Consider the following 15,722-nt stretch of genomic DNA (forward strand, 5'->3'; position numbering starts at 1 on the left):
AAAATACCACATGCTTCTGTCATTTTGAAATCTGATATAGGATTCTGATAAAACACAGCAAATCGGATATAAATCAAGTCAAGTGTTTCTAGTAGTCATACAAATAATCATGACAAAATAGAACTGCTTTAGTTACAGAATGGGAAAACACCAGGAAAATTTGAATCATAATTCATTACATCGACAAGCAAATAGAGAGAAATAATATATATCCACACTTTACAAAATAACCATTTGATAAATCTGCTACTTAGTACTTATGGTTTCTCATTTTTCACATTGGTTTGAAGCCAGAAAATAAAACTTAAATATAAGTAATAGAGAAGACATTCCAACAATTCTGTTTAATGCTGAATTTATGAAATTGTATATAGATACTAAAGAAATGGCTCTAGCAGGTGACCCAAGTTCAGTTTCTATTGGCTACATTTGATGGCTCACAACCACCAGTAATTCCTGCTCTGGAGAATCCTATAATCTCTTCTAGCCTCCACAGATACCTGCTCACATGAAGCATACATACCCCCAAGATATGCATATATTTAAAAAATATATCTTAAAAATAAACTTGAACTCCAGCTAGGGAAGCAAGTAGAATAACTGCAGATAAACATGTACCATCCTGTTTCTCCAAACCTAATGCCACAGACTCATCCCCAACCCTGTAGCAGACTATCTGCTGTGCATCTCCCAAGTCCAGGTGCAGTAGATCACACAGATCGTCCTTTCAACCCTTCTCTCATAACTCAACTCTTCATCCTAGACTCCCACACCAGGAAGCATCCCCTGCAAACCTGCCAGCCAAACCTGACAGAGAAACTAGTAGGCCTGTAAAGTAGACAGGGGATCTTCAAATTTCCATTCTGCCTCTATGACTCCAAATCCAATCACCAAGTTTAAGCCACAGCTATGTAACAGACTACCCATAGTGGCCTTTTCTTACTCTCTGCCCTCATTCCTAAGGAACCAAATTAAACTAAGGAACCGGTAGAGCACCCTGTTTTCCTCCCTCCTGGGGAAATCCCTCATCACCACCACCCCAGATCATCCCCATTTCTAAATGTTTGTTCCTAATGCTTAGAAACATATTTTATCTGGGGCCCACAATAGCTACCAACTAGTTCTCAGAAGAATCCCCTACAAATAAGTACAAATCGTTAGAGTGACTGATGATAAATTTAGGGAGATAGCTGAGAGCTGAAGGAGAATGTCACTTTGTCACGTAAAACAAAAGATCAGTTGATGTATTTGACAAGACAGCTTATAGTGTGTGTCAAAAGATACAATAAACAGAAATGAAGGAAAAAAATGAGACCATGAAAAAATGTAAAATTAAGTCAAGAGTCTTAGAAATCTTTACAAAGAATATCAATGAAATTAAAATGGCATAATAGAGATAGACATAGTTCTCTTCACTAATATCTATATCTACCTATCATCTATCTATCTATCTATCTATCTATCTATCTATCTATCTATCTATCTATCTTTCTCCTTATCTATCTACTTATCTGTCTATGTATATGTCTGCAATTCTTGAAATTCTGGAAGGTAGTTATGGAAATAAAAAAATAGTCTTTGTAAGAATTGGCTGTCTGTGGTGTTTTGTCTGTTTCTAGTCCGTCTGTCTCTAAAAATGTCTGGGTGAATCATGGCCAGTAAGACGATGAAAACTTGAAGTTGGTATTCAAATAAGAACTATAAACTAGAAAGAAGGAAGCAGGACTCACTAAAAGTCTTATTCCAGAGAAATTAGAAATATGCTATTTTAAGAATGCTTAAAGAGTTAAAAGAAAATGTTTTTTAAGAAAATAAGTTAAAATAATGTGTCAGCACAAAGACCAGCAAATTGGAAGAAATTCTATAAAAAAATTAAGTAGAAAGTTTACAATTGAAACATATAATTTCTTAAATTAAGAAAGAAATAAACCTTGCTCTCTGGACATAACTGCATTTCTGATCAGATAGAAGAAAAATGAACGAATTTGAAGGTGGATTCCCTGAGCTTATCCCGCATGAGGCACAGAAAGATGGAAAAGAAGAAATCTTCATGATTATGAAACTCTATAAAATATATCAATATACATGGATTGTTATAGAGAGTATCAGGGAAGGGGAGAGCAGAAGATAAACAGGAAGCCTATATGAAAAAACTATGGTGGAAAACACTGCAAATGTAGAAGAAAACTAAACAAAAACCTTTATCTACATATAAACGTCTACCAGGGAAATCTAAGTATATGAAGGCTAAAACTGTGTCTGAGTCCATTACCATAAAGGCTGTCAAGAGTCCAAGGTGATGTGAGCAATATTTGGAGTAACACAAGAGAAGCTGAGCCTTACAAAAGTTAGCATTGAGTTTTCATTCTGAATAGTATGTGCCAGATATCATAAGACAATGTGTTCAATGAACAGAGAGCAGTAAATAAACAATAGTGATCCTATATCCAGTAAAATTACTGCTTAAAAATGAGGAACATATTAGTACATCCCCAGACAATTAGAAAAGTCAAAAAATCATTGTTTGGAGACCCCTCCAAAAAGAAATTCCAAAGAATTTTCTTTACGTTAACATGATATACATTTTAGTTAGACATAATAGATATTATAGAACCAATCTATGAACTGGGTCATTCCTGTAAGCCATTTCATGAACTGCTGTTTTTTTCTTTTTGCTTTAAAGTCTTGAACACCACATTCTCTGTATTTTTGGTAGTGTCTTATAGTCCTGCTTCAGGAAACCTGGTTATAAAGGCTCATTCTATGTCACCTTGAAGAGAGGTGGTCTCTAGATTTGAGTGTTCTTTTTGGTTTGAATTTTTGACTGATTAGTAAGATGCTTTTTATTAATATGTAACTTGACTTTTGTTTGTTTGTACTTGCTATTGTGACCAATAATAAAATAGATTTGTTTTCCTTGACATTTTACAAAAGTCAAAATTCAAATACATTTGAATGATATACATATCAATTTCTTTTAAACTCTTCCACACGGATACAAGGCTAGTATTATAACCTCCATGAGAACTCTATACATTTCCGAAGAAGTGTGACAGACTCTTAAGTATGCTCACTTGAACCTTTGTTCCACGAATGTGGGTAATTTTTATGTTCCTCACATTTAACACTATTTGTTCAAACTCTTTTCCATGATTGAGTCTCCAGACATGCTAAAGCTAAGGATGGGCCAATGCAATTTCTGATATGTTTTCAAGCTTCAGATGTGGTTATGAAAACAAGAAGGGACATATGAATGATGAATAGAAGTGCATGTATGTGGGGAGGCAGAGTGGAGACTCACTGAAATATATATATATATATATATATGTATATATATATATATATATATACATATATATATATATATATATATATATTTCTCGTCCTTAGAAATAACTCTTTTATGTGATTACCCATGCAAACATTTAAGGTTAAAGATGATCTGTACCACCATGCCTCTGCCAAGTGTTAGTGGAGATATTGATATATGAAGTTATGAAACATTTATGAGCTTTCTTAAGCACTGCTAGAGTTATTCTTGCAATCTACTAGTATCATTGCTTCAGAACTGCCCTAAATCATAAATCTTGAGACATCACTTGTATTGTAGGTTAACTCCTTTCCTCATACAAGTGATAGTATGCACACAAGGTTGACAATTCCAACTATGGAAACATCTAAAATTATATCATGAATTTAATCTTGGGAAATAAAAAAATGAAAAGAATCAAATGCCATATAAAATGGAAAATGTTTTTATTCCACTGTGATGCAGGAAATGAAAAATAACGTGGCACTTCTCACCCAGTGATTAGGTTGGTAAATTTTAAAATATTCCCTTAGTGCTAGAACAATCATAGAAACCAGGCTTTTCTCATACTAAACTGTTTAGAAAAAAATGTGATAGCTAATTTAAAAATTAGTTTTAGTTCTCACCCATCAACATAACTTTTCAGAACCCATCCCACAGAAAGAAACAGTATCTGAGAGAATATATGAGCTTTCTTACTGTTCTATTGTTTATAGTGACTATTAACTGTACTTAATCAGAGGTTATTCAATAAGTCAATAATTGAAATTTTCCTTCAGGCAGGTAATGTATAAGATTTCAGTGAGTCTCCACTCTGCCTCCCTACACACATGCATTTCTATTCTTCAGAGCCTGAGAGAGAAATAGGGCAAGAAATGGGGTGCTATTGTGGGTGGGGAATGATGACATCTCTGTTTCAGCTGCTGATGCTGGTTAGTGTAACCAGTCAAAGCTGAGGCTCTAAGATTGAAACAAGCACAACAAAGGCAGCAAGCACCTTCTTGAGTTTGGATTCCTTGAGGTTTGTTTTTGGCTTGTTAACTTCCCACTGTTTTGCCTTTGTTTCAGACAGGGACTTCTGGTTTGTGAACTCTGATTTACCTGCTGTCAGTCATGAGAGCTGGGATCATAGGTGTCCATCACTATGCCTAGCTAGACTAGTCCAGAGAATTCTGTTGTTTTGAGGCAGGAACATTATTTTGTGGGTGGTGTCTGTTTTGTCTGCTGCCACTTGTCAGCATTGACACTCTCTGGCATCAGTGGCACTGCAAAGAACAGGCCCAGAGAAAGTATTCTTGAGGTCCCTTGTCTAGAGACATTCTCAGCAACTGCAACTTCTACATTGGTCCATCTGAAAAATGTTACAGCAAGTGTAGACACAGCATTTGTGAACTTCTTGAAAATTTTAAATCTCTTTGGTTTAAACAGAAGGATTTCTCTTCCCCCACACAGTACCCCAGTTGATGTTATTGGATGGAACTATGGTATAATGTGTTTGCTATCAAAAAAATGTACATTAGAGTTAGATCCTCCTTGTATAGTCACAATGCCATTTAATGCTAAAGAGCAAATTTACTATGTGTATGCACAGGACACACACATGTGTGTTCATGTGTGTGTGTTTGTGTGCATGTGTGTGTGTGTGTGACAGAGAGACAGAGAGAGAATTGTTTATATATATATAATTTTTAACACAAAAAACATCCATGTTGTTCAAGTCCAAAAACCAGAGTTATAGAGAAGGTGTGAATAATATGGTGTTCCCACCTGGAACTGAAATACTACTGTTCATTAAAAGCTTCTGAAACAGCAATATTCTAAATGAAGCATGTTTAAAATGCTCAACTCCATTAGTCATCAGGAAAATGCAAATTTAAAACCATAATGGGATAACTTCTTCAAAAGAACTATAATTAAAAATAAATAAAAACATAACAGATGGTGTTAATTGGAAACTGTGCTTCTTATAAATAGAGGAGGAAAAGATATGCAAATATTTAGGAAAAATTTCTGACGTTGTCGATGAAGGCTAAACATACACATTTTTGGCCTAGCAATATGCAAGATGCATGAGCATGGTTTCAAGGCATATTTTAAGTGTCTAGGCCGGAAAAGCTGTCAGGCTTAAATCACCATGAACTGAAGTGAGTGGCAAACACTGCAAGCTGGTGAAAGGCTGAATAGCCGAGTGTTCAACCCAATGAGTTCAGTTTGGCCTGAGAGGCAGCTCAGTGGGTAAAGGTGCTTGCCTCAACCATGATGATCTGAGTCTGATGTTTGGGACCCGTGTGACAGAAGCAGACAAATGAGTGCCCATTATACAAAAATTAAATCTAAAGTAAAACATGATTACATCATTTTCTCCTTCCTTTTATTCCCTCCAGTCACTTCTTTGCCCCATCCTCCCCAGTCCCATACCCCCTTACTCTTTAATGTTGTCTTTTGACTTCCTCACACATAGCAGGTCACACACATCCCAGTAAATAAGTAAAATATAAATTTAAAACATTAAAATTAAGTTCAAAATTGCCACTAGATCCACAAATATAGAGATTATAATTAGAGATTACAAGTTTGTAGTTAGTTGCATAAATCTTATTGCAGAATGCAACAAATGTCCTCAAACACTTGCAGTATGGGAGAAATTAGTGGAGTGTAGAGAAAATAAACCTCCACAAAAGTAGGAAAAAGTAAATAGTCCACTGAAACTCAGGAAAGGAAGGTACCAATATAAAGTGCTGGTCAGTTTAGCTAGGGGCTCTGTGTATGTTGTTAAAGAAACTGTCAGGGGAATAGGGGAATAGCCTTAGCCATATAAAAGTTGTTGTTAGCTGCAAGTATTCACCTTTGTATATGTCAGGCTCTGGTAATGCTTCTCAGGAGACAGGTATATCAGGTTCCTATCAGCATGAACTTCTGGACATCCACAACAGTGTTTGCATACGGTGATTGCACCTGGGATGTACTCCCAGATGGGGTACTCTCTGGTCAGTCCCTCCTCCAGTCTCTGCTCCACACTTTGTCTCCATATTTACTCCTGTGAGTATTTTGTTACTCCTTCTAAGAAGGACCAAAGCACTTTGAACTTTCTTCTTCTTGGGCTTCATGTGGTCTGTGAGTTATGTCTTGGGTATTGTGAGATTTGGGGGCTAATATCCATGTATCAATGAGTGCATACCATGTGTGTTCTTTTGTGATTGGGTTATCACACTCAGAATGATATTTTCTAGTTCCATCCATTTGCTTAAGAATTTCATGAAGTCATTGTTTTGAATAGCATATTCCATGATGGGTAAGGAAGGCATTCTTGTTAGAACGACCTAAGACATGTTCAGTCTTGTTTCTGAAATAAAAAAGGGGAAGAGGTGGAGAGCTTTTGAGGCTATCTTGCAAGAATCTGACATGTACCGAGGACAAGAAAATGGGCTGCTTGGCAGGAATATGACACTGGCCAAGGGACAAGGAAGTGGGCTTCAGGCAGGAATATGACATTAGGCTAGAACAAAGAAGTAATTTCAGACAGGAATCTAAATTTTAGACTATAACAAGGAAGTAGGCTTCAAACATGAAAATGACTTTGGGCTAGGACAGGGAATTTGCCTCAGATATTTTTGTCATCCTGATTAGCCCTTAGAAACAGTGATCACAGGAGTTTTCCAGGAATTTTGTTTATTGCCTTGCTTATTCTTTGACTATTTGTGTTTATTGTCTTGTTTGTTCCTTGACTATTCACATCTATTGTATTGTTGGTTCCTCAACCTAGAACTGACCTTAATACTTGCATGTAATTAAAATGGTATAAACGCAAAAAGGAGGAGGGGGAATGGGATGGGGGTATTTTAGGGAGGGGAAACGTGGAAAGGGAATGACATCTGAAATGTAAATAAATAAAATATCCAACAACAACAACAACAAAAAAAGGAAAACAAAAGCTGTTGTTGACCCAAGTAAGATAGCACTTGAGTGAGCAGGTCAGAAAAGTATACTGGGATTGATTTAAGAACAAAATGAATAATATTATGACCAGACAAGACTTATTCCAAAATTGCTGGTTCAAATTAGGAAATCCATGGATATGATTTGCTGTATTTATATATAGCAAGAGAAGACATTACATGAGCATGGCTCTAGATACTGGAATGAACCTCAACAAAATCCAACAGCTGACCATAAAGATCAAAGGTACTCATAAATTCAAACCTATGGGGATAATCTCTTGTGAAATGCATGGAAGGATCACATGCCAATAAAAAGCAGATGGCCTATTACCAAAAGGCAGAAAGTAGACAGTGGGAGTTTCAGCGTAGGGACTGGAACTCTGAGAGACAGTCAGAGGTGGAAGATTCCCCTCCTGGACTCAGAGGATTCAGATGGATGAACTTGAGGAGAGATAACTAACCATGTAGTAGACACAGAATATTTAAACAAGTTATATAAGTTATGAGCTGAAGCTTAAGGCCTAAGCATTGTGTATTAATACTCCTCTAAGTGGTTATTACATGAGCTACCTGCTTATTTTCAGAGAAAAAAAAGCAAAACCTAGTAAGAAAGGGGCAGAGCAAAAACACCAATTATTAATCCTATGACTCACCATTTCACTGAGGGTACTGACCAACATTACCAAACATCAAAACAACTGCAAGTGTGGGAATTGGTGACAGAGTAGTAATACTTTGCATCCCGGATACACCAGGATGAACAATGCTAAAAATAATAAAATAATTATCTTAATAGACTATGGATTAGGATTCTTTTTGATTATTTACCTAACCATAATCAGTAAACAAAAATAATAAAAGAGAAATTTCAAGTTACTCTTGCAACAAAAAAATGGATTTCTTGAAAAAAACAAACAAACAAATCCTGCATGAAGAAACCACCTTATAAAACACACTCTTAACTGACACAGGAGACCTGAACCATAGGCTCTTCCTCACCAATACTTGGTCAAAAATATTTAAAAAAAAATAGTGCCTGCATTGAAAATCTTGTGACAACAATTTCCTACACAGCACCATTCACAAGAAACATACATCTCATTAGGTCTTATAAATCATCAAGGTCTCTTTAGTGTGTAGACAGATATGCACCATTTCACGTTAAGATCTTGAGCGTGTATAGCTTTTGGCTTCTACAGGGCAACTGCGAAGCAACTTGACTTCAGAGTATGATGAGCTGTAAACAGTAGCTTCAGCAACCCTGACTCCTCACTAAGATTTTTTATCCTTAGAAACAGATAAGAGATATTAGAAGCTAGAACCAAAGAAAGAATTCTGTGGACTTAAACAAGATTCAGTTTGCCATTTTGGTGTGTTGAACATGATGCTCAATATTTTTTTTTAGAAAAAAAGAAACACTGCTAACTCCAGCAGCCTCATTTATACATCTAGAAAAAAAATACAACCCAGGTCTCTAAATTATCATTCAGATGCCAAACATGAGAGATGATGGGCCTCATGTCTAGTGATCTCATAGGATTAGTTGTGTGAAATCCAACAGTTTCATGAAGAGAAGTACCACCAATGAAATGAATCTTTAAAAAGGTCCAAGCCAATGTTTACAGAATGCTAGAAAATGTGAAAATGTGAACAAATCTTGTCAGCCCTAGAAGAATGACTACTGTGTTTCTTCATGGTTCTTCTGGCACTGTGTTATCAAGCAACTGTTTTAATTTTTGCTTAGCAACATTATCTTATTAAAATGAGTAATTCAGTTTATACATGTTTGAAATATTTATCATAGCTTTGTTTATAATGCTTAAAATTAAAAACATAAGTAGCCAGCCTCTAAGAAAGTCTCAAGTCAAAAATATAACATCTCAAATGTAAAATAATATAGAAAGACATGTTAGTTTAACATAAAGAGAAGCATGCCATTCATTCCTATAAAAGACTATATTTTTAAATATCTTAGAAGCCCTGCATAGCTATGTAAACACAATGCTAACATGGATTGTATCTTGACAGGGAGATAAAATAACAGATAAGTTTTTTCCTGTGCATTTGACTGTATTCCAGACTTTAAAGGATGAATGCTATTTGTGTCATTTAAGATGTGCCTTGAAACAATTTTAGATCACTGTTTGTATAATGACTCTCATTTCTTGAGTGTTGTCACTAAGAAAACAATATATGCTAACAGGAAGCACAGCACACTGTGTTGGGAAAGCCTGACTGGAATGAACTTAAATAGAGTGCCTTAGGGACAGACTAATGATAACAAAACCACAAAAATTTGCAAGGAATTTGATGCAACATATAACAAGAAATTGTGCTGGAGCTCTCAGAGCAAAATATCATGTTCTATGTATGTTTATATGTGCAAATATACAAACAGACATATTTACAACATATGTGAAATTAGTTACCAACAGCAAAATTTAAATGGGACAGTATAAAATTACTAATAGGAGAAAGTCTAAAAATGTGAAGGAAATGAAAACTACAAAACATTAATTTATTAGCAGTCAGAAAATTACAAAATTATTATACTGAAAGCCATATTCAAATTCATTTAAAAAGTTTAAACTCTAAATTATATGAAAATACATATAGAATCAGAAGAAAAATTTACAGTAAGACTTTAATATAACACTATAGAATGTAAATACATATGAAAATTTTAGTCTTTAGATTATTTCCCAGTCTGTTAAAAATAATTTTAATCATGTGCAATAAGAAAATATACCTATAAAAATACCACTCAAGTAATAAAAAAGAACCTATAAAAAGCAGGTATATTTTCACCAGAATGTTATATTAGCAGTTATATTTTACCAGATCTCCAAAGAAAAATTATTTAAGTGTATGCTCATTCTCTGGGTAATAGGAAGAAGAAAGCATCAAAGTTTAGTTTATAAAGCTAGCACAGTCCAGATAAGAAAATCTATCAAATATGACAGAAATTAGGAGAGTGAAAGTATGGACTCACTTATAAATATGCATGTAAACTCTTATGTGAAATAATTGCAGTTCAAACATAGCAGTAAATTAGAAGAACAATAAACCATAACTGGACAGAGTTATACCAATGAATTTAAAGAAGTTTAATATTAATACAATACATAGTTTCAATAGATCAAGTGGGAAACTACATAATATCCCCTTCATATACACTCAGAAAACATTTTTGTAGTCAATATTCACTGCTAATAAGCAGCTTTGATGAACTTGGTTTGCATCTTTTAAAAACCTAAGTGTGATACTGAATATGCATTTGAGGTTGACATTTAGGTGACATCAAATACAGATAATGAGAAGCAACGTATAGATGCCATTTTATATTTTATATATGTGGGCAGACATAAGAAATAGATGGAAAGTCTTCAAAGAGAAAATTAGCAGAATGAGTCTTTATCTTACAGATGACTCATACATTAGATATTGTGTAATAAAACAGCATTGTTTTCATCATCCAAACACAAAATTGTTGTTTGATGGTACGATATAATAGATTTGTGTCTACAAAAAAAGTCCTTACTGATTTAGATAGGCTTCCTAATCAGTAAGTTGAGAGTTAAATTTACTTATGTTTTTATAAGTAAATGGTTTTATCTGAAGTATTTTGAGGTAAAATATGATGCAAAATGGGCACAGATGTGTAGAAAATTCGCACCGTTGGAGTTCCTATCTAACATAACAGACCATATGTAAAGATGCTAATTAATAACTTTCCAAGTTAACTTCTTACTTGTAAGAACAATATTCTTTTTTTTGCAAATCTATTTATATATCAAATGAATTCATTTCTTAATCTGCGTTGAATTCCAAAAGTAAATTATTTCTAGTGGCTTTTGAAAGTAACAGTGTGGTTTTTCAGGATAAAGGGCTTGGAGGGAGTGTAGAAAAGATAAGAAAAGATCTTAGGGAATGAAACAATCCAAATGCATCGTATAGAAGCTTCATTTTGCTGCAAATGGGGAGCACTACAGATTATACAATTGGTCAAAGTGTAGCAAACAACTGACCTTGGGATTCCTAAAATGTGCAGCACAGGGGACATCCCAGAGAACCAGGATAGGACATTTGCCTCATGATAGTGTATGGAAGTGAAGCTGCTCCCAGGAAATGTCAAAAATAAAGTCACCTAAACAAGACAATCATAAAAATACAAGTTGACATGCTAACATGGATGGTAGAAAGGTATATGTATATGTGTATGTGTATATGTATATATATATCATATGTATATAATATACATCATATGCATATATATATATACATATATGTATATATGCACACACATACACAAACACACATGCACACACACACACTATATATATATATATATATATATATATACACACATATATGTATATATATGCTTAAAGAAGAAGTCATGAACCTTAGACAGACTCTAGATACGTGGAGAGATTGAAGTTGGAAGAGGAGGGTAGGGTAGAAAAGAAACGACCACAGCAAAAGTTAAAAATGCATTATATACTTATATGAAACTATTGAAAATATATGATAACTTTTAAAATAGGAATAAGAAAGTCATAGTCTATTTCACATTTAAAAAGTTTGATCATAAAATTAGAAACTTCTTAATCAGTTTAATGGCATTTGATTTATGATAGCTATTATTTATAGAAAAGAAATGGAGAACCATGTTTGCATAGATTAAGGGCGAAGAATGTCATAAACTGGAGCATGGCAATCTATGCCTTGGAATCTGGAATTAAATTTTCTGTGAACCCATATGAGCAATTAGGCAGCACAAAGCTCATCCCTCCCTTGAGCCGGAGGTTTCATTTGCATACTAAAGAAGAGGCTTCATGATAATGCACATCCCTACTTTTAACGGACTGCTTGATGTGTGTGCCTGAAAGTGTAGCTTAAGGTTTTATAATGAGAGAAATGCAGAAAAATTAATATATTTAAATTTCATCATGCTCTCATCTTCCCTGAAACGTGTACTAGTCCAAACACTTTCTATAATTGAAAACTACTAGGAACCTTTTAAATGCTTTCATGATTTCCTGTCATGAATAATATTGTGTTATTACAACAAATCATGAGGCATAGGGTTGCCAGTTTAAAGATGACGTATGAACAAAAGATTATAGGCTTTGCAAATAATTTCTTCTCCTTTGAAAAATATCTTGTCAGTGGCTATCATTTTACAAATGACAAATTGAACTATCATCAACACATTATATAAAAATTGTAAGTATTTGAATAATAATATGTCATCTGTTGACTGCTACTCTTCCCTGGTACTTATACTCACACCTTCCAATGAATTATACATTTTGGGAATGCCTTAGTTACAGTTTCCATTGCTGGGATAAAAACACATTACCAAAAACAACCTGGTGAAGAAAGGGTTTATTTCATCTTGAAGCTCTCACATTTCATTACTGAGGGCAATAACTCAAGCCATGAATCTAGAGGTAGGAACTGAGGGATGCTTCTCTTTATGGCTTGCTCAGACTGCTTTTCCATAGCACACAAAATCACCAGCCCAGTGCAGGTTTGTTAGCTTGCACTTGTGGGCAGGTGTGAGTCCTTGTTGGGCAGAGTTGTGGTTCCCATGTGTCTTCCACCCTGGGCGGCTCAGGGAGGTGCGGCTCTGGGGAACAGAAGCACAGGATTTTGACTGGGTTCACTCCATGTGGCACCAGGTGGACGCTAAGGGGCTCTGCCTGGGTGCGGGGGAGATCTGAGGTCCTATGGGGGCAGGGCTTTTGAGTGGTGGTCTCCAGGCCAATGGTCTATGTCCTTGGGCTCCCAGACACCACTGAGAGACACAGAAGAACAGAGACGCGGGGGCATATGGGGCTGGCCTGCAGCAGAGAGGAACAAGGGTGAAGAAATCCCCGACAGCGCCACAAGGATTAAGGCTCTTGGTATGCACTTGCTTGTCTGGCTCAACTAGCTTGCTTGAATTGGCGGCCTCCACATCAGGAATGTAGAGAAGTCTTCTGGTGGGAGATTAGTCAGTGGCTCAGTAGTTCTAAGGCCCCCTCCACAGTTCTCCACAGCAGACCCCAATGACACGAGGAAAGTCCATGGTTTTAAAGGGATTATTGTCATGGCAGAAAGTAGATGAATCTGGCTGCAACCCTCTAAAACTCAGGACAGACCTGAGTTAAATAGGGAGGGAGGAGGGAGGAGGGTCTAAGAAGGAATGTTTAATTGGCTACACCCTCTGGCCTTCAGGTGTCTCTTTAATATGGAAATCTCTTGAGGCTGAGGCCTGTAGTCACACCCTCTACCTGTGGAGGGGCTGGTAGGGGCATTGCCCTACATGACTGAAAAGTGCTGATCAACGGAGGTCTTTGGCGAGTGTCAGGAGCCTGGGGTCTGCGAGCATGGCAAAATGTATGCTGTCCCGAACAGGGTCTCCAGCCATTTCTAGTCAGTGCTCTACCAGAAACCAAGCTATCCCTTTCATGGTCCCACAGCCCAGGGCTGGTAGAGTTCACAGTAAGCCAGGACCTCACATACTAATCATCAATAAAGAAAATGCTCTACAGATTTGCCAACCAGTCTGTCTGATAGGGGTATTTTCTCAAATGAGGCTTCCTGTTCCAAAGCAATTCTAGCTTGTGTCAAGTAGGCAAAACTTGCCAGCACAATTGATCTTTTGTCGACCCAACATCACTAGTCAACTAGGATATTTCCTTTTCCACTTGTTTCGAAGATGGCACGCCAATATCAATATTTCAGTATAAAACATAAATAACTTTAAAAGTCCTACTGTCTTTAAAGATCAGCCTTTTTAAAAGACCATAAGCTCTTTCTTTTTTTTTCTTTTTTTTTTATTGGATATTTTATTTACATTTCATATGTTATCCCCTTACCCCATCCCCCACCCACCCGGGAACCCCCCATCCCCTTACCCCTCCTCCTTCTTCTCCATGGATGTAACCCCCACCTACCCCCCCTCCCACTTCCCCACCCTCAAAATTCCCACCCCCTGGGGCGTCCAGCCTTCATGAGGTCAAGGATCTCGTCTTCCACCTGTGCCCGGCAGGGCCCTCCACTCTTTCATATTCAGCTGAAACCCTGGATCCCTCCATAAGTGCTCCCAGGCTGGTGGTTAGGACCCTGGGAGCTGTGGTTGGTTGGTATTGTTGCTCTCCTCATGGTGCCACAAACCCTTTCAGCTCCTTCAGTCCTCACTCTAACTCCTCCATTGAGAACCTCATGATCAGTTCAATGGCTAGTTGTGAGCATCTGCCTCTGACTATGTCAGACTCTTGAAGGCCTCTGAGGAGATATCCATATCAGGCCCTTATCGGCATGCACTTCCTGACTTCCACATCAGTATCTACCTTTGGTGACTGCACATGGGATGGATACTCAGGTGGAAAGGTCTTCAAATGGCCCCTCCTTCAGTTTCTGTCCCTCACTTTGTCTCCATATTTGCTCCCTTGAGTATTTTGTTGCTCCTTCTAAGAAGAACTGAATCATCCCCACTTGGTCTTCCTTTTTTATGAGCTTCATATGGCCTGTGAGTTGCATCTTGGGCATTTCAAGGTTCTGGGCTAATATCCAATAATCAGTGAGTGAATACCATGTGTGTTCTTTTGTGATTGACTTACTTCACTCAGGATGATAATTTCTAGTTCCATCCATTTACCTAGGAACCTCTCGAATTCATTGTTTTTAATAGCTGAGTAATACTCCATTGTGTAAATATACCACATTTTTTGAATCCATTCCTCAGCTGAAGGACATCTGGGTTCTTTCCAGCTCCTGGCTATTATAAATAAGGCTGCTATGAACATAGTTGAGCATATGTCCTTGTTATATGTTCGAGCATCTTCTGGGTATATGCCTAGGAGTGGTATAGCTGGATCCTCAGGTAATGTTATGTCCAATTTTCTGAGGAACTGCCACACTGATTTCCAAATTGGTTGCACCATCTTGCAGTCCCACCAACAATGGAGGAGTGTTCCTCCTTCTCCACACCCTCGACAGCATCTACTATCACCTGAGTTTTTAATCTTAGCCATTCTGACTGGTGTGAGATGGAATCTCAGAGTTGTTTTGATTTGCATTTCCCTGATGACTAAGGACACTGAACATTTCTTTAGGTGCTTCTTGGCCATTCGAGTTTCTTCCATAGAAAATTCTTTGTTAAGCTCTATACCCCATTTTTTAATAGGGTAATTTGGTTGTCTGGAGTCTACTTTCTTGAGTTCTTTGTATATATTGGATATTAGCCCTCTATCAGATGTAGGATTGGTAAAGATCTTTTCCCAATTTGTTGGTTGTCGTTTTGTCCTATTGTCCCATAAGCTCTTTCAAAATCCAAAACTATCTAAAATATCTCAAGAATCTTTAAAATATTTACAATCTATCTAAAACTCCAAAGTCTCTTTAAAAGTTCAAGATCTTTCAAATGTAAGCTCCGAGAGAGAGAGAGAGAGAGAGAGAGAGAGAGAGAGAGAGAGAGAGAG

General features: G+C 36.7%; 1 protein-coding gene across 1 annotated transcript in view; it reads right to left on the minus strand.

Moving 5' to 3' along the window:
* Positions 1-15,722, minus strand: part of Ccdc178 (coiled-coil domain containing 178) — a 298,089-nt gene that overhangs the window by 235,936 nt on the left and 46,431 nt on the right. The window lies entirely within an intron of this gene.

Source organism: Grammomys surdaster, unplaced genomic scaffold, assembly GCF_004785775.1.
Source record: "Grammomys surdaster isolate TR1022 unplaced genomic scaffold, NIH_TR_1.0 243, whole genome shotgun sequence".
Classification (NCBI taxonomy): domain Eukaryota; kingdom Metazoa; phylum Chordata; class Mammalia; order Rodentia; family Muridae; genus Grammomys; species Grammomys surdaster.